At 40.1% G+C, this 27,346-nt stretch overlaps 1 long non-coding RNA gene across 1 annotated transcript; it reads right to left on the bottom strand.

Moving 5' to 3' along the window:
- Positions 1–1,825: 1,825 nt before the first annotated feature.
- Positions 1,826–27,346, bottom strand: LOC116419880. The gene is made up of 3 exons (XR_004230216.1): positions 27,278–27,346; positions 19,570–19,658; positions 1,826–2,628 (listed from the first exon to the last, which is right to left on the bottom strand). It is a non-coding gene; the product is annotated as an uncharacterized LOC116419880 (long non-coding RNA).

Here is a 27,346-nt window from a genome sequence, read left to right as displayed (position 1 = left end):
ATCCAGATAAATCAAATAAAAAATTTTTTTAAAAAGAAAGATCAGACCTAAACACTCTTTAAGGGACAGTGCAGAGGCTGTCCGCTAATTAATCATTCAGGGACAATGGCTAAATTCAATTCATTCACCCTTTGTGGGATCCTATTAATGAGACAATTTAGGGTACTTATAATAATATATTTCATAGAATTTTAGGGTTTACAAAATATTTTTTCCATATCCTCTGAGGATATGAAATTATCAAATGTGATTTTTCCATTTTGTCAACAAAGAAACTGAATTTTAAGAGAAGGTTAACATGACTTGTCCACCAAAAGCCAGAAATCAAACTCCAGTCTTCACTCTAAGAGCACTATTATATACTACATTTCTAGGCAAGCAGGGCTTTTATAGAAAATGCAATATTTCTCTCCCTTTTAATTCACTTTAGAAACTCTAGGCTGTGTTAGGATTTCTCTGACTCTCATTCTATCAGTAATTCCCAAAGAGCGCCTGCTTAAATTAAGTAGGAAGTAAAAGATAACATTCATAGCAATTAACTCCTGGGGGGGAGGGGGGGGGGGCAGTTACTATTCATTTTCATGCCCACTGCTACTGCTTACCACTTTCTTCATCTACTGTGTACATTTATAAAATCAATGTGTGTCTGGGGAATAAGCGTGGGAAGTCATTAAAGGAAGAATCAGGTAATTTTGAACAATTAATCCAGAATAATTGACAATCACTCAACATTTATTGAGCACCTACTGAGTGTAGAAAACTAGTCTCTGTAAGAAAATAGCAAATAAATTGAAATGGATCTGGTCAAGCATTCATCATTTATGTTATAGTAAGGAGGAAGCTGCACTAAATTATCGTGAGTTCTTCTCTGTTGCTCGTGTACAGCCAATTTACTAACCAGGGGATAAGGGGCTGAGATTTATTCATGGAATAGTGGAAAGAATGACTAGATTTAGGACCTGAGTTCACATCCTGAGTCTAAGACTTCTTACCCTTGTGACCTTGCGTGAAAAGCAGTGCAGTGGGGAGAGCCCAATCCTAATGTCAAGAAGACCTGAGTTTGAGTCACAGCTTCTCTGTACCCCACTTTCCTTGTGCATAAAATGAGGGGCTGGGATTTATAGCCACAAAAGTCTTAGGATCATAGCCTAGAAGGGACCTTAAAGACCATCATGTCCAATCCTCTCATTTTACAGATGAGAAAACAGTTTCAGAGGGTTAATGACTTGGCTATATTCGTTCTGTAACAAAGGCAGAATTGGAACCCTGGTCCAGTGTTCTTCCACCAGATCTGTAAGAGCTGACCTATGAGTGATTATTTATTCTAGCTTTTCCTGACCATCTATCTTCAATTCAGCAAATATTAAGAGCCTCATATGTGCTGGGCGCTGTACTAGATACTGAGAGCACAAAGGCATAAAAATGGAAATCTTCCTCGCCTCCTGCCATCTCCCTCCTGCTTTCTGGGCCCCCTAGCTTGATTTCACCCACAGGGACTCTCAAAGTTTTTCCTGTCCTGGGATTCCTCCCTTCTTTAACTCCGATTTGAACACTGGCCAAGACTCTGTCCTCCTCCTCTCTCCTGTTCGGTGACCCCTTGCCTGCCCACCAACCACCTCTGTGGGAAGTTTAAGTGTCAGCCCTGGCCTTTCCTCCCATTTACATTCAGCCTTTTGCTCTGTCTCCTCCCCTCCCTCACACATCTAACACTTCAGTAAATACTTCCCCTGCTCCTGGAATGATGAATGACTAATTAACAGAAAGACCTTTCAGCTGGTGGTTTGCCATACCCAGAGTGAGAAGGAAACTCTGAGGTTACTTCTCCTTTTTTTTTTTTTTTTTTTTTGCATCCCTGAGGTCTCAGTACTGTCAATATAATTGAGTAGAAATCAGTGCTCCCTAATGATGTAAACAATCTCATTAAAGATTATTGCTGAAGGCATCAATTCACCCCCGTAGAACCAATTGATTCAGAGAGTTCCACTGAGTCCTTGGGTGTTTGGGTAAAACCGACTGCAGGATTCTTGTTTATATTGGACTGCTTCTTTCCAAGGAAAAAGCTGAAAAGTAGAAACCACTTTAAGATAAGAAACAGCTAAGTGATCCAGGGAATAAAATATTATGCTTGGAGTCAGGAAGATCAAAATACAAATCCCTCCCTCATGTGCTTTACTTTGTGAACCATCCTGGATAAAGCACAATTTCTCTCTGTTTTGTTACCTGTAAAGTGAAAGGGTTGTATTGAGGAACTCCGCATGTGGGCTGTTCAGGAAAGACCAGAACCCCTCAGTGTGAGGATTCGTCCATCTTTGGTGTCCATCTGGCATTCAGCACTGAAGCCGTAGCCCGCTCAATGCCGGTATACTATCTGGGCTAAATCAGGCTGAGGGACACCTCAAAGTTGGTGGCCAGTTAGGGGGATGTCTACCCCAAGCATGTGAAGATTTCCCCCAGCTGAGTAAGCGAATGAGAACAAATTGCTGCAATGGCCACAAAGCAAGGCTGTAGAGTGTTTGGTGAGCCATCCAAGACCCTAAGGTCAGCCATCCAAGATCCCAAGATCATCCATTCTACCGAGTCCATCACTGGTCTTCCTGACTTCTGCCTTGCCGATGATCTCTGATGACTCTGGAAGACAGAGTGGGTCTAGTGACTTATATAGCTCTATCTCACTTACAGCCAATTCTTGAGCAAGTCAAATCATCACCTTGTGTCATCATTGATCCTCTTCAAAAATGAAGGATAAGAACAAAAAATCCTGTTCTCCTGTGATCATATAGGATAGTGAAGGGAAAAGAGCAATGGATCTGGAGTCAGAGAATTAGAACTCAAGGCTGCCTCTCACATGAATTGTCTTTGTGATGCTTTGAAGTTCACTTATGTCTCAGGAATTCATTACCATAAGAGGTTTATGGATAGATTTCAGGGGAAATTCAAGAAAAAAAAAACCCTGTTTTCACTCATCATGGACCCCTTTAACAGTTGTCCAATAAAGCTTATGGTCCTATTTTTTGGAGAAAAAAATGTATTTTTAATGTATAAAATAAATTACATGGGATTACAAAGAAAAACCACTTGTGGGGAAGCTAGGTGATGCAGTGGATAGAGTACCAGCCCTGAAGTCAGGAGGACCTGAGTTCAAATCTTGTCTCAGACACTTCACTCTTCCTGGTTGAGTAACTCTGGGCAAGTTATTTAAACCCAAATGCCTCGACATTAAAAAAAAAAGAAAAGAAAAAGAAAAAACACTTATATTGAAATATGATTATGAAAAAAAATCTTAAAAACAAGTTTGCCTACTCCAGGTTAAGAACTCCTGAAGATGGTGTGGCTACTGAAAGATAATGACATATATATGTATCCTTAAAAGTTTTTCCTCTTTACAAAAGTTTCTCTGAAATCATAAGAATAAAGAGCTTCATTTATATAGCAACTTAAAGTTTACAAAATTTCCCTTTTAGCCCTAAATCTGTGCTCCTATGACCTAGATAATATTTGCACACTACCCTATATATGTACAAACCATCTATAGCACCCCCACTATGTAGATGAGAGAACCCAGGCTCAGAGAAGTTAAGGGACACCCAGAATCCCTAGCTGATTTGGTATCAGGGACAGATCTAACTACATTTCTCTCTGCAGCATACCTCTATGCTATAGTGCTTTTCATAGAGGAAACAGTGAGGAGAGGGGTTTCCAAAATATCAGCTCCTCAAGGCAGAGACCCAAGGCAAAACTATGCTCATCCAACAGAGATATTATCCTAATCAAACAAAATGATTTTCAACTTTTTTCTCTATAATAATAAAAAAGGGGCTCAAATCAACATGTTGTTGGCCAATGTATTTTCATCCAAAAACTCAAGAATGTTGTTTGGGCTTTCTCTTTTTGTCTTTTGGGTGTTTTTTTGGGGGGGCGGGGTGGTTCTCTCTTTTAGAGTAAAAAAGGTAAGAGAATTAGATTTGTATCCCAAAGAGATCATAAAAGAGTGAAAAGGACCCACGTGTGCAAAAATGTTTGTGGCAGCCCTTTGTGTAATGGCAAAAAATTGGAAACTGAATGGATGCCCATCAGGTGGGGAATGGCAGAATAAGTTATGGTATATGAATGTGATGGGATATTACTGTTCTGTAAGAAATGACCAGCAGGATGATTTCAGAAAGGCCTGGAGAGACTTATAGGAACTGATGCTGAGGGAAATGAGCAGAACCAGAAATGCTGTACACAGCAATAGCAGGATTAAATGATGATCAATTTTGATGGATATGGTTCTTTTCAACAATCAAGGCAATTCCAATAGACTTGTGATGGAGAGAGCCATCTGTATCCAGAGAGAGGACTATGGGGACTGAATGTGGATCAAAGTATAGTATTTGCACCCTTTTGTTGTTGTTTGCTTGTTTTTTTTTTTTCCTTTCTCGTGTTTTTTTTTTCCTTTTGATCTGATTTGTGTGTGTGTGTGTGTGTGTGTGTGTGTGCAGCAGGATGAATATGAAAATATGTTTAGAAGAATTGCACCTATATTGAATTACTTACTAGGAGAAGGGGAGAAAGAAAGGGAGAAAAATTTGGAACACAAGGTTTTGCAAAAGTGAGTGTTGAAAACTATCTTTGTATGTATTTGGGAAAATAAAATAATATTTTTTAAAAGGCAAGAGAAAAAAATGGGTTATGTGGCTTAAACTTTTTCACAGAGAAAATTATAGAATGATACCAGATCAAAATTAAGACCAAGGATTTTCATCTGGGAAGATAGTGCACAATATTGCCATCTTTATTGTCATCTTTATTCCTGGAAGACCCAACAAGATGGACGTACAGATAACTAGCATTCATTTGGTGAATGTGAGAACTATCCTGACGAAACGTCCTAAACCTTCTTGCTGACTGCCCCTATTTACTGCTGTGTCTTTGTTAGCAAGAGATCCCCCCACTGCAGTTGTTCAAAACCAGCCAACTTTGTTTTAATTATACTCCTGGTCAGATTGGTCTGGCTGGCTGCTGCTAGTTGCCTGGAAGAGGTAATTACCTACATTAGAAAAGTTGTTTATATGTAAGAAGGAGTACAAATCTCAAATAACATTCGAGCTAAATTTCATTACAATGATCTTCAAGAGGCAACCCAAATTATCTTTTTTTTTTTTTTTTAATACTGGGATTTTGTGGAATTGACTAAGTTTAGAAAAATAGGTCCATTGGCTGGGGGCTTAGAAACTGGGTTTTTTTGTTTTTTTTTTTAAAGTACATAATTATTTTCAGTAATAGTTTGATTTATCACAATAAAATTAATGATGACAACAGTGTTGGGGCTAAAAAAAAAAAGATCTAACTTTAAGTACATAATACTTAAGGTGAAAAGATAGGGTCAATTAAAGGTAAGGCTAATTATTACAAAGAAAACCCTAGCAGTTTTATTTTATTGTGGTTGAGTCAACTTGATGGTTTTTGAGATTGTTTCCGGATTTATATCTATGATTTTATGATCTGGTTTATAAGATACGCTACAACTATCAAAGTATTTTGGAACACTGGAATAGATAGAAGGCCAGGAAGATAAGGAAGATAACCCATTTGAACTTTTCTTTTTCCCATTATCTCTGCCATTGTCAAAATTTTAAATTACATGGTAATAATGCTAAACTAGCATTCAGCCAAAGCCAAAACAACTGGTTGAAAAGTGAAAAATTCAGCTTGTGACTTGTTTGTTTTGCCTATAGGATACCAGGCTACCTTATGGAGTCTCGTTTCCCCCAAATTGAGAAGCTGTGACATAGAAGCAACCCAAGAGCCCAACAGTTCAAATGCATCCAATTCTCCATTACTGATGGCAAAGGGAGCAACCAGCAAGGTGATTACTAGAAATACAAGGTCAGTCCCCAAACATGTTTTAGTTATTTCCATTTTTCTGCATGAACTTTTAACTGAGCCATAAATAAGAATGAAACTCATGGATTTGAGTTTCAATTCACTCCCTTTCTGTTATGTTAGTCAAGGGATCTGTCTGTAGGAAAAAAAAAAATAAAACTCACAAGGATGGAAGAATCGGACAGCAGCTGATTTATGTCCTCTGGTTTTAGAAACAACTTTGGTAGCTTGTCTTAGAGACCAGATCATAAAATCATAGAACAACCTCAGAAGTCATTTGGTCCATTCTCTTCATTTTACAGAAGAAACTAAAGCTCAGGAAATGTCAGGAACTCATCTAAGTCACTTAAGTATCAGAAGGAAGATTTGAACCCAATTTCTCTAACTCTAAAATCATATTCTTTCTGTGGTCCTGGTGCTACATTCATCATGGTAGAGTGGAAAGAATATGAGTTTTCAAAAGAGCAGAGAATTGGATTTGAATCCAGTTTCTGATATTTCTGAGTGAAGTAACCATGAGTAAGCTACTAAATGTTTCTGAGTTTAGATTTCCTCTTCTATCAAGTAGAGGAATGAGATTTTATAAAATTTATTTTATAAAACTTAAAGTCCCCTATGAATATTATCTGCTGCTGAGGAGCCCTGTTCTAAAAGATTAGAGGAACATTGACTCATGGATAGGACCCATGACAGGATAATCAGGTAAGAAACCAAAGCCCCTGTCTACAAGGGAAATGAGATTGTTGTCAGGTTAACAGAACAGTCCATTCTCCAAAGCCTGCGTTAGACATGAGAAGGGCCACGTCACTGGATAACAATGATATTCTAATAAGGGTAAACTATAGAAACATTCTGGATGATTTTTTTGAATGACATTTGGACAGGAAATAGTTGGAGAGGAACACCCACAAACATCATGGAGAAGAGAAGAAAGGCTGTTCCTTGATGAATAGGAAGCCCAATACTGTTGGAAGGGAGGAGGGGAAGGGAAGAATTTTACCCATGTATATTCACTGCAAGGTCATTCTCTTTCTCTTCTAGTCAGATGGATGAGCCAATAAAGCACTTAGAAGAGGATTTATTAACCTGGGGGGCCATGGATAAATTTCAGAAGATCCATGAACTTTGACAGGAAAAACATTTTTTAAATTTTATCTTTATTTTCACTAACATGGAACTAATGTTTAGCATTTACTTCAATTATTTAATCCCATTATTCTAAGAGGGTCTGCCCAAGGGATCCATGACATAAACAGTTAAGAATCCCAACTAAGAAAAATCTGAATTTCCTTTCACCCCTTGGGAATCTAGGATGGAAGAAGGACCAGGAGTAATCGCTTCCTTTGCTCCTCAAAACCCTAAATTCATCTTTGGTGAAGGGAGCTAGCAAGCAAAGAGAGAGATCTGTCAAAAGGATAAGTAATGTGTAAGAGGAAGCCCTACCCGTGCGGCCCGTACACAGGACAAATCGGACCGGCAAAGCCTGAGTCATTTAGAGTTTACTATGTACAGAGTGTTTTAAAAAGCATAATAAGGCAGAGAGTCCCCTGGGCCCAAGTTATTCTAAGGTAAAAAACTGGGTAACCCAGCAGAGCGTATTAACTCGGGAAAGCTCCAATTGGCTGGAGCGGTGGAGATACCTGGCTCCAAGAATATTTGGAGAGATTAGGGAAGGTGATTCCAGACAACTTAATCTTATAATGAGTGCTACGCCCAGAGAGGGGAAAAATGCCCTGCGCCAAACTGGTTTTGCTGGAAAGATAGAAGTAGGGCTGGTTCTGCCTCCTGCAACGTCAGGGTCCTAAGGCTATAATATTGCCTCGTTTTGTATAATGTATTTCTTCACTTGCAGATGACTGGAGAGCAAAGAGGCTTGACTATGTCAGTCCAGCGCGGTTCTACCACCGAATCCAACTAAGTGAGGAAATCTGGAGAGCAGGAGTGGGCCAGCCCATTCTTGGCAATTCCACGTCCATTCAGAATATTTCTTATCACAGGATCAGAAAGATTTGAAGCTCCAATGCACCCCAGAAGTCATCCAGGTCAATATATTTTCATTTTACAGCAAGAAAATGTTGACCCAAAAACATGAGGGAACTTAGGCTACTGTAATAAGATTGGTTACCCAAAGAGATGGCGACTCCAGGTAGAGAGTTCTTTCCACCGTGCCCTCAGAGAAGGAAGGTGTAAGGGTTTGGGGGTTTTGTTTTTGTTTGGGGATTTTTTTTTAAATTCCATTTGATCAGATGAGAAAAATGTCAAGAGGAAATCAAGTCATTTATTCAAAACAAGTGAGTGGCTAAAGCAGAAACAATTCCAGAACTGAGTGGGTTCCATCACTTGGGAGCAAACAAGCTGGAGGGGAGTAAATAAGAGTCAGGATCAAAAGCAGACAAAGGAGACCCTCCTGTAAACATTATCTCCCCCCTCTCCCCCAATTACCTTCTCAGGTAATCCCTTAAACCATCCAGGCTTAGATTGCCTCTAAAAATCAGTCTCTGGACTAGTGGGATCACCACTAAAGAGACACAGTGTAAAACTATAAAGAGAATAAAGGAGAATGGACTTGTGCAGGGAAAATTGGGGGAGAGGAGAGAGGCTTGTAAGCCTTAAGGTCATCTATTTTAATTAACTCGCTCTTCTTTGTGGACCATGTTGGCAGAATTTCCAAGGCTGGGCCTTCTGGATCCGTGATACCTCCCATGACATCATGACGGGGTGGGGTTACAGGTGCAGGAGAGGTAGAATTTGGTGGGCTGCCAGAGCTCTCTCTCTGCCCTGGAAACCAGTATGCTACCCTGCAGGCCACTGAGAAATTCCTGGTCCTTCTAGGGTGAGCAAATCTTGGCCACCATCCCAAGGAGGACTCTGGGGAGGGAGTGCTGGCTAAGTAGAATCAAAAGACTTTCAGGGCTCTTTAATAGGGAGAATGCACTCCCCCGACGTCTCCACCCATCCATCTTTCCAATGCCTTAATGCTCAACTCCCATATCATCTCCTTCTCAAATCCAATCTTGTTGCCTCTCCTTATCCACTCAGTCAAGGCGTCCTGTTCTTCCTAAAATCCTCCATTTGGCACCTCTCATGCTCGTGTTATATTCAGGGCTGCATTTCATTATCGTTCATTTATTTCAGTCATGTCTGACTCTCCTTGACTCCATTTGGGATTTTCTTGGCAATTACACTGGAATGGTTGACTATTTCCTTCTCCAACTCATTTTACAGATAAGGAAACTGAGACAAACCGGGTTAAGTTGCTCAAGATTACACAACTTAGGATCTGAGGTTGGATTTGAACTCAGGAAGGCAAGTTTTCCTGATTCTGGCACTCTATCCACTGTGCCACCCAGCTACCTGATTAATGCATTAGAGGAGAAGACTGAGCCTATATTCCATAATAACCAGAGCCTCTAACCACATTCTCTTACTCAGTTCATAAAGTGGTCCTTTTATGCACCGAGGCGAGTGTCCACAGAACATTAAACATGGAGGAATGAGGATAGGTCAGGAATCTGTCCTTGAACCGTTCCTATACATCTCAAACCAGAAGAACGAGGTAATAATAAGTAATAATAACTAATAGTAATCATAGTAAACATCCAAGTCGAGCTTTAAGGTTTGCAAAGCCTTCTACGTGCATCCGAGCCTCCTAATGACTCTGGAAGGTGTGCTAGTGCACACATGAGTCCCAGGTACAATCACACCCTTTGCAGATGACGTTTGGTGGCTCGCCTGGGGTCACGCAGCCAATTTCTTTGAGCCTGAATCCCTCCCTGTAAAGCATGGCGAACCCTACCTGAACTAGGAGAGAAAAGCACTTGGTAAAGCTTTGAAGTGCTATGTAACCGCATGATTACTTTTCCAGTGGACGGTCCCCCAGAGAGTGTTAATGCAGGATAACAGGGAAGAAGGAAGGAAACAAATATTTATTAAGTGCCAGACGTTGTGCTGAGCATTTGACAAATATCCCATGTAAAAATGTCTCAAGTTCTGATTTTGTTTGCAAGTAAAAAGTTTGACAGCAGATACGATGCAAGTGGTCATTATTTTTTCTGAGTCTTTCCTATAAGTCATATTTTCCTTTCTAGCTGATTTAGCCGCGAGCCTACAAGGTAGGCTTCTGTACTGATTGCTTTTCTGGACCTCAGTTAACAAGGACAAATTAGGTCAGCTTAATCACCAGTGATGTAACAAGCTGCCTTTATGGGAGCCCTGACTTAGGGTGGAGTTGCAAAGGGAACTGAGGTCACCCTGACTGAAGCCCCAGCAAGCTGGTAACACGGCTCCTCCTAAGAAAAGGTGGATCCCATGTCCATGGCTCACCCAAAGACTTTGAAGTTCTTTACTGTTGTTCTAGGACCACAGGAGCAGAGTAATATATGCCTGGAGGCCATGGAACATTTACCCAAAAAGAAGGAAGAGGAATCCATACTAGGGATGTTTGCAGACAGCTCCCTGTCTGTAGCTACATGGGTTTCCTCAAACAAACCAGATAATTAGAAGATGGACTTCCATTCATCTCTGATTCTCTGGCTTGGGCTTTGATGGAGAGATCCATACCCAACTGCTGACTCTCAATCATTCCTACTGCCTCACCTCATCCAGAAAAACTGGGACAAAAAAGCAGAGGTTTGGGGAAAGGGAGCCCAGTACTGCTGAAGACTCATGGGATTGCTATAAGATGTCAGAGCACCCTGAACCAATTGTAGTTCTAACAAAACCTGGCTCTGAGCATCTCTCAAGATAGGAGGGGAAATGATGCTAGGTGACTTAACCACATAATGAGCACTTATGCGCTACAACAGATAGAAATTAAGCCTTTGGGTCTGTAAAAGTCCCCTCTGCCCATAGTCCTGTGTGACAATGAGCAATTCATATAATCTCTCTTATTCCTTTTTTTCCATTGTGTTCTGGGAACCAATCCAAGTGAATGAATTCACTTAAGCAATGGCTGATTGATTGATTGATTAATCTATCAGGCTCCTAAGGGACTTCTGGTACCAGCTTCTTTCTGGTTTAGAGGTTTAAGCTCCTCTGGGGAAAAGGAGAAGACCTTTGCACAATCAATACCCTTTTCTTCCATCATCATGTGCACTCTCAGTAACTTCACTGGTAGAAAAAGCCAGGGATGGCACAATAAATGAGATGATTTCAAAAACCTTTTTTTTTGGCCCCTTCCCCCAAATTAGCTTCTCTGATCCAACCACGTGTAAGTTCTTTGGGAAAAAATGCCTTTTTTTTTTTTTGGTCTTGCATCTTGGCAACTAGTTAGTGTTTAATAATTGCTTGTTTGAACTGAATTGAATCCAGATAAGGCCCTGAAGGAGAAGTTTGTCCTGAAGCTTTGCTGGACTTGAGCCTTTAGGTTTTAAAGTATTTCAGCCTCTTTCTGGCTTCCTTCAAGACTCAGCTCAAATCCCACCTTCTTTCTAAAAGGTCTTTCCTAGTCCCCATTTCTCCCACCTCTCCCCTGCTTCTTTCCCTCAGATTACATCCCATCTGCTCTCAGGAGATCTTGTTCGAACATAGTTGTGTTCCCATTAGAACATAAACACCTATGGGACAGGGATGTATCCCCCAGTGCTTAGCAAGGTGCTCTGTACATAGCAAGTAAAATATAATTTCCAATGGAAAATGCCTTCAGCATCCTAAGAGAACTATGGAGACAGAATGTGGATCCAAGCATAGTTTTTTAATCTTTTTTTGTTCATTTGTTTGCTTTTTTTTTTTTCTTTTCCCTTTTGGTCCAATTTTTCTTCTACAACATGAAATATATGGAAATATGTTTAAAAGGATTGCACATGTTTAACCTATATTGGATTATTTGCTGTCTTGGGAAGGGGGAAAGGAGAAAAATTAGAACACAAAATCTTACAAAAAATGAATGTTGAAAACTATCTTCACATGCATTTGAAAAAAATAAAATACTATTGAGAAAAATAAATACACTTGAGGAAAAAAATGTTGGTCAACTGGCTGACTTTCAGTTATGAATCTATGAGTGTATGATCTTAAGATTTGAACCCAGATGGAGATCTACTGCTCTTTATACTCTTGTTACTCTTGACCTCACTTTCTACATCTGTAAAATGGGAAGTTTTGGATGAGATGATCTCTAAGGTCCCTTTCTATTCTAAATCCTCTTAGTATTAGGCAGACAGCACCCTCATACAGAAATGGAAAGACTGAGGTCCAAAGAAATTAAATGGTTCTTCCAGCTGAAAATGGATGCTAGTGATGGTAGGAGAAAGCCTTTCCTGATGGAGCGGGAAGTTGGAAAAGGTCTTGTTCTGGGAGGGTCCATTCTAACTGCTCACCGAGCACTGGTCCCAGCTTGCTTTTTTTTCCCTCTTAAATTGTGTTTGGCACCAAACACAGACGCCATCCACCCAACGAAAACGACTATAAATTTTAGTGCCATCCTAACTTTGGATGAAACTGGCTTCTGGGTAACAGTTAGGTCACCTCTGGAGACCCGGGAGAGGTGCATGGGATGGAGGGGACCCTCCCCCCCCCAAGACAGGCAGGGACTCCCAGGGCAGTTCTAAGCAGGGAGTTCACACGGGCAGGAGGCAGCCCTTTTCCTGGTCCCTCACGGGGCCAGCGCTCCAGTGACTCCGCCAATAAACACAGCACCGGCTGCTCTTGTTGGGTGAGTCAGGAATGAGTTAACAACCAAACCCCGATACTGCAGTTTCAGCTCCAGTGCACATTTAGAATAACAACTTGGACCTGGATTAACATACAGGAAAATAACCCCCTCGGGAAAGTGTTCTGTAATAAAAAGATCCTATTTCCACCCCACCCATTCTGTAAGGTAAAGGCTGAAGGAGACTCAGAAACCTCTCAAGCTATGAGCGAGTTATGAGTCAGGTATTTAAAAACAATTTCACTCTCCATGTGTTTTTGACACCTGCACCAGAGAGTCAGTTGGGGTATTCTAATAGGAATTAACCCACAAGGCACTGAGGCAGAAAGGCGCGGCCCCAGCCTGGCCCACTTTCAACCCCTGCAATGGAGGCAGGGAGACCGAAGGTCCGGGCCACGCCTCGGTGGACCTTCTGTTAGCTGGGCCCCTGACCTTGCACTGGCTGGCCCCTCTTCAGGGATCACCAGCCGTCCCAACAGAAATTGGGGAGCACGTGCTTGTGGCACCTCGGCCACATTTTTGTGGGCTGTTCTTGGATGGAACACTAGCTCAACAGCACTCTCTATGGCTTTGGAAAAAGCCACTTTGATAATAATATTATTAATAATAATAACTATAGTGCTGATTATGTACCACATGTTAAGTGCTTTTCAATTATTACCTCATATGTCTTCACAACCACCCTGGGAAGCAGATGCTATTATCATCCCCATTTTACAGATGGGGAAACTGAGGCCCAGAAAGGGTAAGCAAGTACCAGAAGTGAGAATTGGGCCCAGATCCCCTAACTCCAATGCTGCAAGCTTATTCTAGAAAAACTGATCCATTTGGTCTTGAGCTTCTGCTTATCACTCCCCCCCAATGCGGCCCAGCCCGCCCCACCTCCGGCCCCCCCCCCCCCCCCCCCCCCCCCGTCCAAGGCATCTTAAGTTCCCTCATTCTGTCCTTGGCTCCCACTGTAGTAGGGCTGTTCCCCCCCCCAGGGCTGGTGGTCTAGACTCTCACGTTCTCCCTTTCTCTCTCTCTGAACTCATCGGTCTGGTCCCAGAGCTCTACTCTATCGTACTCTCTCATTTGCATTTTTTCCCTTAATTCCCTTGAGATTCTCGACCTTTTGTTTGTTCCATTTGAACTTTGTTATTATTTTTTCTGGATCTGGAAAGTCATTTCTTGAGAGTTTGGTCGGCACTGACCTCTCCTCTCTCAGAGGTGACAAAAACATAGTCAAACGAACCCATCAGCTCTTTATAAAAAGTTTGGTGCTCAACCACACACATTTATGAAGTGCCTACTGTGTGCTCGGAAGCAGCAGGTGGAGGAAGAACTAGCCTCAGGACCAGGAAAACTTGCATTCGGGTGGGTGGCAACGTGACCCTGACAAATACAGTCACTGCTCATTTACTTAGAATTTCCAAGTCTTCTGCCGAGGTTCTAAGAACCAGCAGGTAAAGGGAAAGGGAGCTCCTCCTACTCCGGCCCCTTTCCTCACAAGGGGTTCTGGCAGTCCCACTCCTGCCCGTAGCTCTGAAGGATGTGTCAGGGCTTCGGGAGAAGCCTGGCTCTTGGCCCTACCTTGTGGGGCCCCAGGGAGGCCTGCGGAGGCTGGGTAAATAAAGATGGGACTTCCTAGCCTGGCAGGGTGGGTCTCCAGGTGCCGCAGTCGTGGGAACCAATCGTACAATGGCAGGAAGTGGGGTTTTCTTGTAATCATCCGTGCCCGAGGGGACACAGAGAGAGGCAACAGCCCCCACCTCTGGTCTCAGGAAGGGTCAGCCTAATGGATGCAGAGCAGAAGGAACCGAAGACTGGGGTCAGAAATTCTGGACTGTAGTCCAGGTTCTGCATTCCATTATGGATTGTGATCTGTGAACCTCAGTTTCCCTACCTGTCAGAGTGAACATCAGAAATTCTGGATTGTAATCCAGGTTCTACATTCTACTACTGGTTATGATCTGTGAGCCTCAGTTCTTCCACCTGTAAGACTGAGCCTCATCGTCTAGGTTCTGCAATCTATTATCAGTTGTGAGCTGTGAGCCTCAGTTTCCCTACTTGTAAGAATGAACATCAGAAATATTGGATTATAGTCCAGGTTCTGAATTCTACTACTGGTTGTGATCCGTGAGCCTCAGTTTCCCCATCTGTAAGAGGAGGGTGGGGCTGCTTCCTCTTTCAATCTCTCAGGATACCTGAGATAATCAGATGAGATAAGTACAGATCTAAAGTGTCATCACTATTATTAGTCAGAGAGCACTACACTCATCAGTTTATTAAGAAAGCAATTGATGGAGATGAGATTTTATCTTGAACTCAATACTGTGTCCCAAATGGAACTCATTATCTCTCCCCCTAGACCAGCTCCACCTCTAATTTCCTTATTTCTGTCAAAGACAAAGAGTCAGATGTGATTGAATGATTGAACCATATTTATATTGATTGAATATTTATATATACAAATATATCATAGATAATCACATTCGATCCTCATAACAATCCTTTTAAACTTTTTAACTATTTAATAATAATATTAGGTACATTCTACAGAAGGGGAAACCGAGGCAGATGGAATTAAGGGACTTGCCCAGGGTTGCCCAGCTCGTAATTGTTTAAAGCCAGATTTGAATTCAGGTTTTCCCATATCTGGATCAGTTTCTGAACAGGTTTTAAAAGGTTCAAGCTATTGTTGAATGCAGTGGGATAGATGGAGCAAGATAAGAGTTGATTTGTTGTGGTTGTTTGTCCTTGGTTCTCGAAGAGGACATGATATTAGGGAGGTGATGAAGGTGCATTGGATTGAAGTGAGGGAGGTCTGGGTGAGGTCATCTACCTCAGTTTTCCCTCCAGAGCCATCTGGGTCCAGTGGCCAGATATAGATCAGAAGTGGGAGACCTTGTCCTTTCCTAGATTCTTCATTAAAAGCTTTAGTCATCGGGATCCTTGGAAATCTAAATGGTCTTTATGGACTGCTAAGAATCATATATTTATGTAACATTATATATATAATATTTATATTTATATATATATATATATTTATATACTACTACTATTACTACCACTGCTACTAATACTAGGCAGATCAGGGAGGCATATATTTATATATAATATGTATATATACAATATATAACATATTTGCAAAGCACTTTACCTATATTATCATATTTGATCCCCTCAACAGCCCTATGACGTAGGTGCCATTATTATTCCCTTTTAATAGGGGAAGAAACTGAGGAAGTCGATGAGTGCGTCCAGATCCTACAGCTAGCTCCAATGCCATTTTCTATCCACTAGCCCACCTGGCCGCCTCATACCTGACTGATCATGCAACGCAGCCACATTTTACAGGAGCGCCATATTGGAAGTAGCAACTACAAGACCGCAGCGATGGCCACTGACAATAGCTCCCGGCTGCGTTTTTGTTGTTTCTCTCTTGGATGGAAAGCCCCACAACTCCTACTAGAGTACCTAGCATATAATTCAGTAGACCTTTGATAAATATTTGTTGAATTGAAAAAGTACAAAGACATGCAGACTGATCAGATACCCAAGACAAAAATGTTGTCCATGTGTATGTGTGTCTGGCAAAAGAGATGTTGGGGTCTATTTTCAGTTTTTTTAGGAAGGGCTTTATGGGTTTCCAGAAGTCCTTTGTATGATGGCCAAGAAGGGACTGATACAAAAATGGTATTAAAGCATGTTGGTGAGAGAAAAATCTCAGTGAATTTCACAGACTCATGGGACTTCAGATAATATTAGCTGGTTCATTTCCCTATCTTAAACTACCCTGAAAGACATTTTTCATTAAAAAAAGAAACTCTCTCCCGAGGAGGTCCACAATCCATAAGTACCATCAGGCAGGGTCTCCAAGTCCTCTCAGAACTCACAGTTTCAGCCCACCGTCTCGTGGTTGGCGGGGCCATGATGTCCTGCTTGAGCGCTTTTCATGCTCGAGAACTCATGCCAAGAGCGGGCCTGTGGTAAAAGCCATGGACACGCGGGCTGGACGCCCTTCCTGGAGGATAAGGGGCCCAGGCCGTCCTGGGTCCGTTCCCTGGAAGTTGGAAGGGTCACTTTCAGGAGGGCCTACCACACTGCTGAGAGGAGCTGGAAAGTGTCCAAAGCCAACTCATCCATCTTCGCTGATGGTTTGTTTGTGCTTCGGTAATACATATACAGAATGTCTGCAAACAGCTGGGTTCCCTCAGGGCCTGTACCCCACGGGGCTCCACAGCTTCTGAACTTTACCACGCTGGAGGCGTGACCTCTGCAAACACTGGGATACGCAGGAGCCTCGAAACAGCAGAAAGTGGGGTGGCTATTCATTCCAAAACCACAACACGGTTTGTTTAGCAAGAAGGGACAGTGCAACACCATAACCTGGCAGGAGGTGGAAGGAACGAGTAGCAAAAAGCAAAAACAAGATGGCTCGACTTGTTCCACTCAGGACCCAGCCCGGTCCAGCCAGTTAATTGGAGTATGGGTGGGGCCCCAGACTGATGATAGGAGAGGTGCTGCCCTAATTAGGGAGTTTTATTAGGGTGATACTAGGGCGTGGTCATTGCCATCTGTTTGATTTCATTAGGAAGGCCTCGCAGGTGGCAAGCCAGTCTTTCAAAGGGAAATGGAGTCACCAGACAAAGCCAGCTCCAAAAGGACAATAGTTCACCCAGAGCCCACCTGGCGTTCTCCCCTTCCAACAGACCACCCACCACCCCTGCTGCCAGCAGGAAGAATGACCAGACTGCAGAGAGTGTGAACCCAGGCTGCCGGCCCGAGGCAGACCAGGGAGCTCCTGCCTCTCCTGGGCACATCCACCCAGACATGGGAGGCTGCCCCTTGACTGACAGCTCCTGCTTAGGTTCTGACTGGTGACTAAGAGCAGGTCCTAGATGCAGAAGCATCTAGAGTGGTCCAAACCTTGGAACTAGAGGGAGACTGCTGGGAGCAAGGGTACCCGCTGCAAGATTGCTAGTAAGCAGTCTCTGCCCAAAGACCTCATCCCAGAGTCCTTCCCATTTTGGGGGAAACTCTCTGTCATTAGGAGGGTTTTTTGCTGGTTGTTTTTAAATTACACAAGCTCTCTTCCATCTTTCGCCTGTTGTTCCTATTTCTGCTCACTTTGGCAAGTTCAGGAAGTGACCTTTCTTCCAAATCTCTAATACATGAGATTGTTTTTCAACCCAAATTCCAACTTCACCACCAATATTTCTTCTTTCAACTGAAATTTCTCCATTTCCTTCAACTAGAACTTGAAGTGTGTATTTTGAGATTTACTAATATTATCATCACCACAACTACCACTACTACTCTTACTATCTCTACTGCTATTTTTATTATCACCACTATTACTTCTACCACTGCAGTACCACTATTACTATTAATACTTCTCTCACTACTATTATTACTATCACCATCATTACTTCTACCACTATTACTATCACTACTTCTCTCACTACTATTACTACTACTATTACCACTGCTACTAGTACTATTACCACTATTCCACCATTAACACTACTGTTATTACTACTACTATCACTACCACCACTATATCATCATCATCATCATTCTTTTCATCCTTTTTGATGGAGTCAACATACAAACAATCTGAGGTTGTCTTATTGTTCCACTATTACTGTAGCATGTTGAATATTCTATAGACTCTTATACCAATGGCTAAGGTTGTTTTTATAGTCATCCAAGAAAGGCATCGATAGGAAAATTTATCTCTTATAAATTCACTAAAAGCATCTTTTGAAATGATTCCAATAACAGAGAGGATCATAGGAATGCTCCGTCTCACCCTATTACCACACGTTTTATTTGTTGATGGGGACGGTCTTATCATTATAGCTGTCATTTATCTAGCTCTGCTGAGTTTTCACATGCAGCGTTTCATCTGTTCCTTGTAACAACTCTGGGTAGTAATCATTTTACAGGAGAGGAAAGAAGCAAGGGTATTAGTCTTGGATTTGGAGTCAGTCTCGGTTCAAATACTAGTTTTGCTAATCACAGCTTATATGACTTCAGAAAAATCACTGCCCTTTAATGGAACTGTTGGTTCATCTATAAAAAAGAAAAAGCTGGACTAATAGATCTTGAAGGCTTTCCCCACCACCACCACCACCCCCAATTAGAAAGTCTCTTATTCTATGAAATTGAGTCCCAAAGAAGTGAAGTTAATTATCTACCAGTTGGGTGGGGGAAAGATCTTGCTCAGCTAGCACTGAACTATGTCCTTTCTACTGAATCCCACAAAGAGAACAGCAGCTCACAACTTGGGGTAATCAGCGTGGCTGCAACAATACACAATAATAGGCAATCAGCGAGTTAAAAATAAGCAATAAAGAATGCCATGAGATTCTAGGGAAGAGGTCATTACTGACAGACCAGATGGGGAAGAATCGATGGATCCAGTGATATTTATATTATTCTTGAGGAGAATATTCCAGGCATAAGGCATGAATAGAAAGAAAAACACAGGAAATATGCTTGGGAAGAGAGTTGTCCTTATTGGTTTAAATGTAGAGTGTGTGGAGGGGAAGGAAGCACCAGATTGTGGGAGAATAGGCAGAGGAATTGGAATTTTTTTTGGCAGACAATAGGGAATTTTTGAAGATTACTGAACAGAGAGTATTATACTGCTAGTAGTAGTCTCATAGTTCATAAAATTATAATTTTAGCTCTGAAGAGCCTTTAAGTGGAAACTGAAGCCTAGAGAGATAAAAAGATTTGCCCAAAGTCACATGGGGAATAAATGGTAGAGATAAGATTTAAATTGAAATTGTCTGACTCCAAACAGAGTACATTGCTCCTTCCACCTTGCCTTACTTCCTGGAGAAAAGACAACAGTTCGATACACTGAACTCGCCACTAAGTAGCACAAGCATTTCCCGACACGCAACCTTGTCGTGAAAGACAACAGTTCAATACACTGAACTCCACACTAAGTAGCGCAAGCATTTCCTGACATAAAACCTGGTATGACATTCATCTCAGAATGATCAGTTTTATGGCTGAAACCGACATAATCCCAGACTTGGCTTTATTGACAAACTTACCGACCTTCGCCGAGCCTTGAGTTTCTGAGTTTTTGTAGCCTTTTGTCCTTGATTTTTGAATGGAATTTGGAGAAAATCCAGAAAAAAATCTAGAAAAATCAAAATGGAAGCATTCATTAAATTCCAATCACAAATAGTCAGTGAAAGGCAAATGCCAAATAAACAAAATTTTTAAATGACATTTTTAATAAAATTAGCAAATTTTTATTTCTATTTTGAAGATAGACTGATATTACTACTTTACAAGAAATTCCCACAATGAAACTCTTTATAATCATAGGCTCTTCAAAGTTAAAAGGGACCACAGAAGTCATCTACTAGGCCAGTGGTTCCCCATGTTTTTGTTTCTGAATTTCTTTTGATTAAAAGCATTGTATTGTGAGTCATAAATTACTAGAGTAATTTAAAATATTACTTGGCACAATGTATAGAGCTCCGGGCCTGGAATCAAAAAGACTTCTCCTGAGTTCAAATCCAACCATAGACACCTACTAGTTATATGACCCTGGAAACTGTTTGCCTTAGTTTCCTCATCTGAAAAATGAGCTGGAGAAGGCAATAGCAATGGCAAGCTAATCCAGTATCTTTGCCAGGAAAACCCCAAGTGTGGTCACAAAGAGTTGGATACAATTGAAAAAACTGAACAAACTCATAAGATTCTAGATTTATTCAATAAATCTTTCTAATCATGACGATGATTTTGTCCCCAAAAGCTCCTAATTAAATTTATGTTGTATAATTATAAAATATAAATTTTATTTTAATTACAATTATGAAAAGCAAATTATAAAATTATAAAACTCTAAGCATAAAATAATTGTGACTAAGTCATGTGAAACATTCTATATGATTTAAAGGAGGAATTAAAAGAGAAATACCATAGGACCTTGTATACTCATTATTATCTGTAAGATTTCATATTTCATATCTTCCTTTTGTAAATTTTATTAAATACAAATGATATTTTATTTAACAAAAAAAATTACAACTTGAAGTTGTTTAACAAAATATAATTACATATAAACTTAATTTTCAATATTTGACTTTTTAATTTGAACAAAGTTTACAATATTTAGTCCAATACTATCCAAATTTAGGTTTAAATATAGTTCCACATCAAGTTTATTTCTTTATTTTAATTAGAACAAATAATAAAGTAAAAATGCTTACACATAAATATCGAGGGGAATATGGTAGGGGAATTTTACAAACTCATTGGCTATAAGATGAAAATTTATTTTATTTTATTATTTTTAGCCACCATTAGGTTCACTAAAATGAATAGTTAGTAATAATATAGAACATTTGCTTTTCTACCAGCTAAAGATGAGCGCAGTATTAAATGATAAGTGAACTTAGAGTTCAACATCATATGTTACTTCATTTTTAATAATGCTTATACATAAACTAACCTTTCTAAGGTTTCTAAGGAATCATTTCAGACATGACTTTCTGATCTTTCAGCGCTGGTTCCCCAACTCTATTCTCACAAAAACTCTATTGAACTGACTGATGACTGTTACCGATCAGTTCATTTGGCAATCTACCAGGTAGAAGAATAGTAACAAAAGTAAAAGATAAGTTCAAACTAGAAATTCAATACTGCAAATTTTATTTCTGAAGAACATTTGTAATCATCTGTGATCGTTTCAAGATGGCCTGTTATACATATCCCCCATAATGGCGGTTTCCAAAGAGCCTGACATTTGTGTTACAAGAACGCAAACATTCTTAACACCTTGATCACATCATTATACGTGTACAATTATGAGATAACAGAGGGAAATGAGGGAGCTATTCTGGCTCGATGTACAGAATACAAATGGGGATATATGTGTGTATCTGACGATCATTTGGGAATCAAGTTAAGTTCAAATGTCAAACCTTGTGGTAGTTTGGAAACAATATAATGACAGATTGAGAAACTGCAAGAACCCGTGGAAGTTAGTGAGAAATGGCCAGAGTTTGCTGTAATGATAGCACAAACACCAAAATTATTACATGCCTAGCATGATGGTTTTAAATTACAAAAACAAATTTATATGCTTCAAACCTATATGTGCTTATTGTCACAGAAGAATATATATTTATAACATAATTGGGTAATTATTTGCTGCTTAAGGTCACATTAAAGAATTTCTAGCATAAACCCTGTAGACCGTCATCCCGAACCCCCCACTAAATAGAAATTTCTGTTCTCATTTTAGTTCTTTAATCAATTTTTTTTGGGGGGAGTAAGATGTTTTGTTTACACTCTTTTGTTTTTTACATCATTGTCATTTCCTGAGGACTTCTTGCCTTACCCCATCCTTCTCCCTATCTTTTATCATTCCTATTCCCACCCAGACTCTTTCTTATAACAAATAAATTCAATCAAGCAAAACAAATCAACATATTGGTCATATCTAAAACGTATATCTCATTCTGCTCCAATAACCTACTATTCCCTAATTAGATTACACTGCGCTGATCAGGATTCTGAAGTTTCTCCATGTTTTCCTTTATATTACTGCAGTCCTTTGATGTCTTCTTCACCCTAACCAATGATTTATATTTTTTAAAATATTTTTATTTCTTTTAACATTCTTTTTTTTTTTTAATTTTGAGTTCTAAATTCTCTCTTCCCACCCCTCCCCACCTACTAAGAAGGCAAGAAATATATATAGTTATATGTAAATTATATGTGTGAAGTCATGGAAAGCATATCTCCTTAGTAAAAAAAAAAAAAAAAAAAAAGAAAAAGAAAAAGAAAAAAAGAAAAGTATAAAAAATTATTATGCATTTATCTGCATTCTGCTTCTCTTTCTGGAGGTGGATAGCACCATCATGAATCCTTTGCAATTGTCTTGGATCACTATAGTGACTGGAATATTTAAGTCTTTCACAGTTAGTCATCCTTCCAATAGTGCTATTCCTTTCAACAATATTCTTTTGGTTCTGTTTCAGAAAACCATAGAAGTATTTTGAATCAGTTTATATATATTTTCCCAGGTTTTTCTGAAATCATTCTGCTCATCATTTCTTATAGCACAATAGTATTCCAACACAATCATTCACCTCAAATTCCAATTTTTTGCCACACCCCAAGTGATAAATATTTTTGCATAAGTCTTTTCCTTTGTTTTGTTTTTTAATCTCTCTAGGATACAGAAGTAGTAGCCATATTTCTAGGTCAAAGAGTATGCTCTGTTTTATGACCCTTTGGACATAGTGCCAATTAGTCTATGGAATGTTTGGATTATTTGACAACCCAATCAACAGCACATTAGGGTACCTATTTTAACTTATTCTTTCTAGCATTTGTCATGTTACTTTTCTGTCATATTAGCCAAGCTGATAAGTATGAAGTGCTATCTCAGAATTGTTTTAATTTGCATTTCTCTAATTATTAGTGATTAAGAGCATTTTTATATGCTTATTGATAGCTTTGGTTTCTCCTAAAAACTATCTATTCATATCCTTGGACTATGTATCAATTAGGAACTGGTTCTTATTTTCATGTATTTGGTTCCGTTGCCTATATATATTTGAGAAATGAGGTCTTTATCAGAGAAACTAGCTATAACAGTTTTTTCCTCAACTGATGACTTCTTAGTTGACTATGATTTTACCCATCTTAGCAAAAACATATTTTTGAGCATGTGAGGGGGAAAAAAACAGCTGCTTTCAACATTACTGCTGATTGAATTAGATTTTAGAACCCCGGAAACAGGGAAGAGATGAAAAAGGGAAGAAATATCCACAGTATAGAATCAGGAAATCTCAGAACTGGAAGAAGTCGTTTGCCTGGGGGCCATCCTTAAATGGAGGATCTCAGAGGAGCTCTTTACCCCCCAATCAGAAGGAATGACCAATGACACCCCCCCCCCCCCATTCTAGAATCTCCAGAGCCACTGGTCCTTAAGGAGAGACTGTGCATAAGTGAAGAGAGTAACAAGGAGGAAAGGGGGGGAATAGGAGTAGGTATTTAACATTTGTAGTGTGTTCATTTAGTGGCCTTTTCAACCTACCTGGTGTATATGAAAATGCATACTTTTCACATAAAGCTAAACACTATTCCTAGCAGGAAGCATTGGGCCAGGAGTCTCGGAAAAAAAAAGCTACAAAATGAGCTAACCACATCAGATTAAATTCCCTGTTATTTGGCTAAATTCCTTGTTGTGAGAGCAGAGAGATCTGTAACTTATCAGTGCTATCTCAGATATTGCTTCAAATATTTAATACTTTTCCCAATTCACTTGAAAACCAGCTGCATTTTAGCATTTCAATAAGCATGTAAGTCATGCTGGACAGGCATTATTATTCCTATTTTCTAAATAATGAAAGAAAAGCACAGAGAGAAGAGGCCCCAAAGCCCTTTGCTGACTAGTGACAGATATGGAACTAGTCCCCAATCCCCATGGGACACAGCATTATTTTCCCTACTCTTCCCTGCCCCCTCCCTAATCTGTTTTACACCTGCTCCTCTGCTTTAAGCAAAGTTAATGTTTGTTTTAAGTGGGGAGAGGCTGGTCAATCCAGAACTCCACCTAAGGAAGAGTTCAGGACAAGATAAGGGGAGGAGGGACTCGAAAAGGAAGGAATGGAAAGATAATAATCACTGATGTTCCTTCTGGGCTGGCTATAAACTATTATCCTAGGATATCAGTAAATTACATGAGAGATAAACCAGAGGAAAAGAGGAAAACCAAAGAAAGTCTGTATTTAGTCACTTAACCTGTGACTCAGTTGCCCCATCTGTAAAATACAAATAATAATAATAATAATAATAGCAACTACCTTCCAGGGCTGTTGTGAGATTTAAACGAGATATTTGTAAAGTACTTTGCAAACCTTAAAGTGCTAAATCAATATGAGCTATTATTATTGAATTCACAAAATTAAATGTTGATCTCCATCTCCAAAGAGTGGAAGAGTAAAATGAGAATAAACTCTCACTTGTATCCCTAGAACCTAGTACAGTTTCTGGCACATGGTAGCTACTTAGCAAATGCTCATTAAATAGAATTGAATAGCCAGATGTCTTTTCTTTTCTCAAAAATTAAAATATTATTATTAAATAAATAATAAATACTTTAATTTATTTTTATTGAATTATTTATTTGGTTTTATTTATCACTGGAAAGACAAACGAATATAAATCAATTCAAAACCACTTTGGTCCTACGGGTAGACTTCATGAATTCCAATGAAAAGAAAAATCAGTCTCTAGCTCTTAGTTGAAATATATGCCAGCATATATATACTATTTTACATGACCACAAAGTGTTTTCAGACATATTTCATTTCATAGCTCAAGTAGGTACTCAAGTCACTTCAAAAGTATTTCATAAAAACATATGGATGGTGAAGTCTCAGGCTTTACTCCTGGGTTTTATATAGTGCTTTCCGTGAGTTAAGGACTAATAAAAGTAAAAGAAAATTATAATGCTTCATGAACAGAAATGCTTGAAATCAATAATGAACTCTGGACGGGGACTCAAGTTAACAAAGAAAGGATAGCTGGGACATTTGTGTACTTGAGATAACATTCAGATCATGTAAGCACTTAGAATTTCACAGCGTAAAAGATTTTTCTTTTGCTTTTCAGTGGCATCCATGGTTTAGAACTTAGGTTTCAGAAGCTATTATTTTTCCCTTTACTGCCTTTCTTTGGGACTCAGAGGCCTGTGATGATGGAATTTAAAAGGAAACTACCAGTCTTTCCTCCCACCCCATTAGTGACAGGGACTAGCTCTGGAACACTTAGGAAGAACAAAGCTAAGGAGAGGGGAGCTCAAAGCGGGAGGCCTGCCAATCACTGGGAGAGTTCTGAACTCTCCCAGAGAGGCTTCGAGCAATTTTCTTCTCGTTCTGAATGAGTGCATGGCGTAGCCCTCCACAGATCATAATCGGCCCCTCATAAGTGATATTCTCAGAAATGTTCTCTCGGTTCGAAGCGTCTGTGTGTGCTTAAAATTCTTAATTTGGCAGGGGGCAGATAGAAGAGCAGCTTCTAAGGGAAGCCATGGACAGAATTCACACTTTCTGGAAATGGCCTGAACAAAGGACTGTGGGCAAGAGCCCAGGAGCCAGATAGCTTGGTGGGTTTGGGGGTGGGGTCAGGGTGTGCAAAGCCTGACAAGTGGACTTCTTTAATGATCCCTACTTAAAAGGCTCTGAAGGGAAGGGCTTTTTTTATTTTGTTTTCAGTAAGGAAGAGACAGATGGTTCCTCTCTGAACTCTTTCTGGTGTCTATCACTCATGAGGAAGCACGTTGGGAACCCCACGTCCAATTCTTGACTTTGTCACTCATTGCCCGTGTAATTTGGGGCAAGTCATTTAAATATCCCAAATCTGCGTTTCCTCATCTGTAAAATGGGATTAATAACACTTGTAGTAACTATTGTTTAGGATTATTATATTCAGCCAGTCAATGAGCATTTATTGAACACCAAATATATACCAAGCAGGAAGAATATACAACAAAAGGCAAAAGATAATTCCTGCTCTCAAAGAGATCACAGTCTATTCAAGGAGACAAGATAGACATAGAACAACTATGTCCAAACAAGACTGAGACAGTATACATTGGACAGACAGAGGGGAATGGTCTAGCATTAAAGGGGAATCGGGGAAAGATTTCATGCAGAAGGCAGGATTTTATCTGGACTTGAAGGAAGCCAGAAAAACAAGTCAGAGACTGGGATTTAGGACACTGAGAAGAAGGATACTAGGAATTCTTAGCATCTGGTTGGAGGACTAGCTAGGAGGCTGGATTAGTGTATGTGGGAAGGAGGAGGAGAATGGGAAGGGAGTAAGGGATTAAAAAAAAACTGGAAAGCTAGAAGGGGGATAGGTCATTGAGGACTTGGAACATCAAGTTATAAGGATCCAGGGAGTCAAATTTGCTCCTTGAGCAAATATCATGGACAGACGTTATTGTATTTGCTTGTACATGCTTCTTAGAAGGCCCAGTTGGCTGTGGCACATAGTAGGTACTCAATAAATATTTGTCAAGTCATTGATTTAAATTCCAAGGAAGTCCCTAGTCCTGAAAAAGAGGGGAGGGGAATGTGCTCCACAGCAATACAAAAACATTCTCACTATGACTGAGCCATACGGCATCAGATCCCATTGTATATTTATTATTCTTAGATTAATAAGGCAAATACATTCACAATTCATCTATGGAAATCTTTTTTAAAATATAAATATTCATAAAAGGATTCAATAACTTTTGCAAAAAAAAATGGGGGTGGCAGACCCTGGATGACTTCAGAAGGGCACCCAGGAAGACACTGTTTGTATTCTTAGCAGCCCCTTGCCTCTTAGTAGTTCTTACTTCATCCAGAAGCACCTCATCATCCCCAGGCAGTACTGGGTCTCATGCACCGACCACATCCCTGTCTTCTGCACTGTTGACTGTTGGCTGATCTAGGAGGCTTTTGGGTATCATCCAGACTGAGTCTGAGAAATGTAACCCAAGACTATTGGTCCCACTCCTGTCCCACGCCTAGTTTTGAGAAGAAATAGCTAAAATGCTGCTATCTCTGTTAATAATCTCATTATCCTTTGGCCCACCTGCCAAGCAGGCCTGTTCCCCAAGTGAGCCAGTGTGGTCAGTCTATCAGCTGGATATATAGTTTTGTAATTGAAAGGGGAAACGGAGACACGAACACACGAACCGTAAGTTAAAACCGATGGAGATGCGGTTCAGTAACTTACCGGGCAGAATTCATCTCCTTGAACGTCCTAGAAAGGGAACCAGGAAAAAGGGGGAAAAAAAGAAAAAAA

Source organism: Sarcophilus harrisii, chromosome 6, assembly GCF_902635505.1.
Source record: "Sarcophilus harrisii chromosome 6, mSarHar1.11, whole genome shotgun sequence".
Taxonomy (NCBI): Eukaryota; Metazoa; Chordata; class Mammalia; order Dasyuromorphia; family Dasyuridae; genus Sarcophilus; species Sarcophilus harrisii.
The sequence above is the reverse complement of the archived record's forward strand: the minus strand, read 5'-3'. Positions and strand labels throughout refer to the sequence as shown.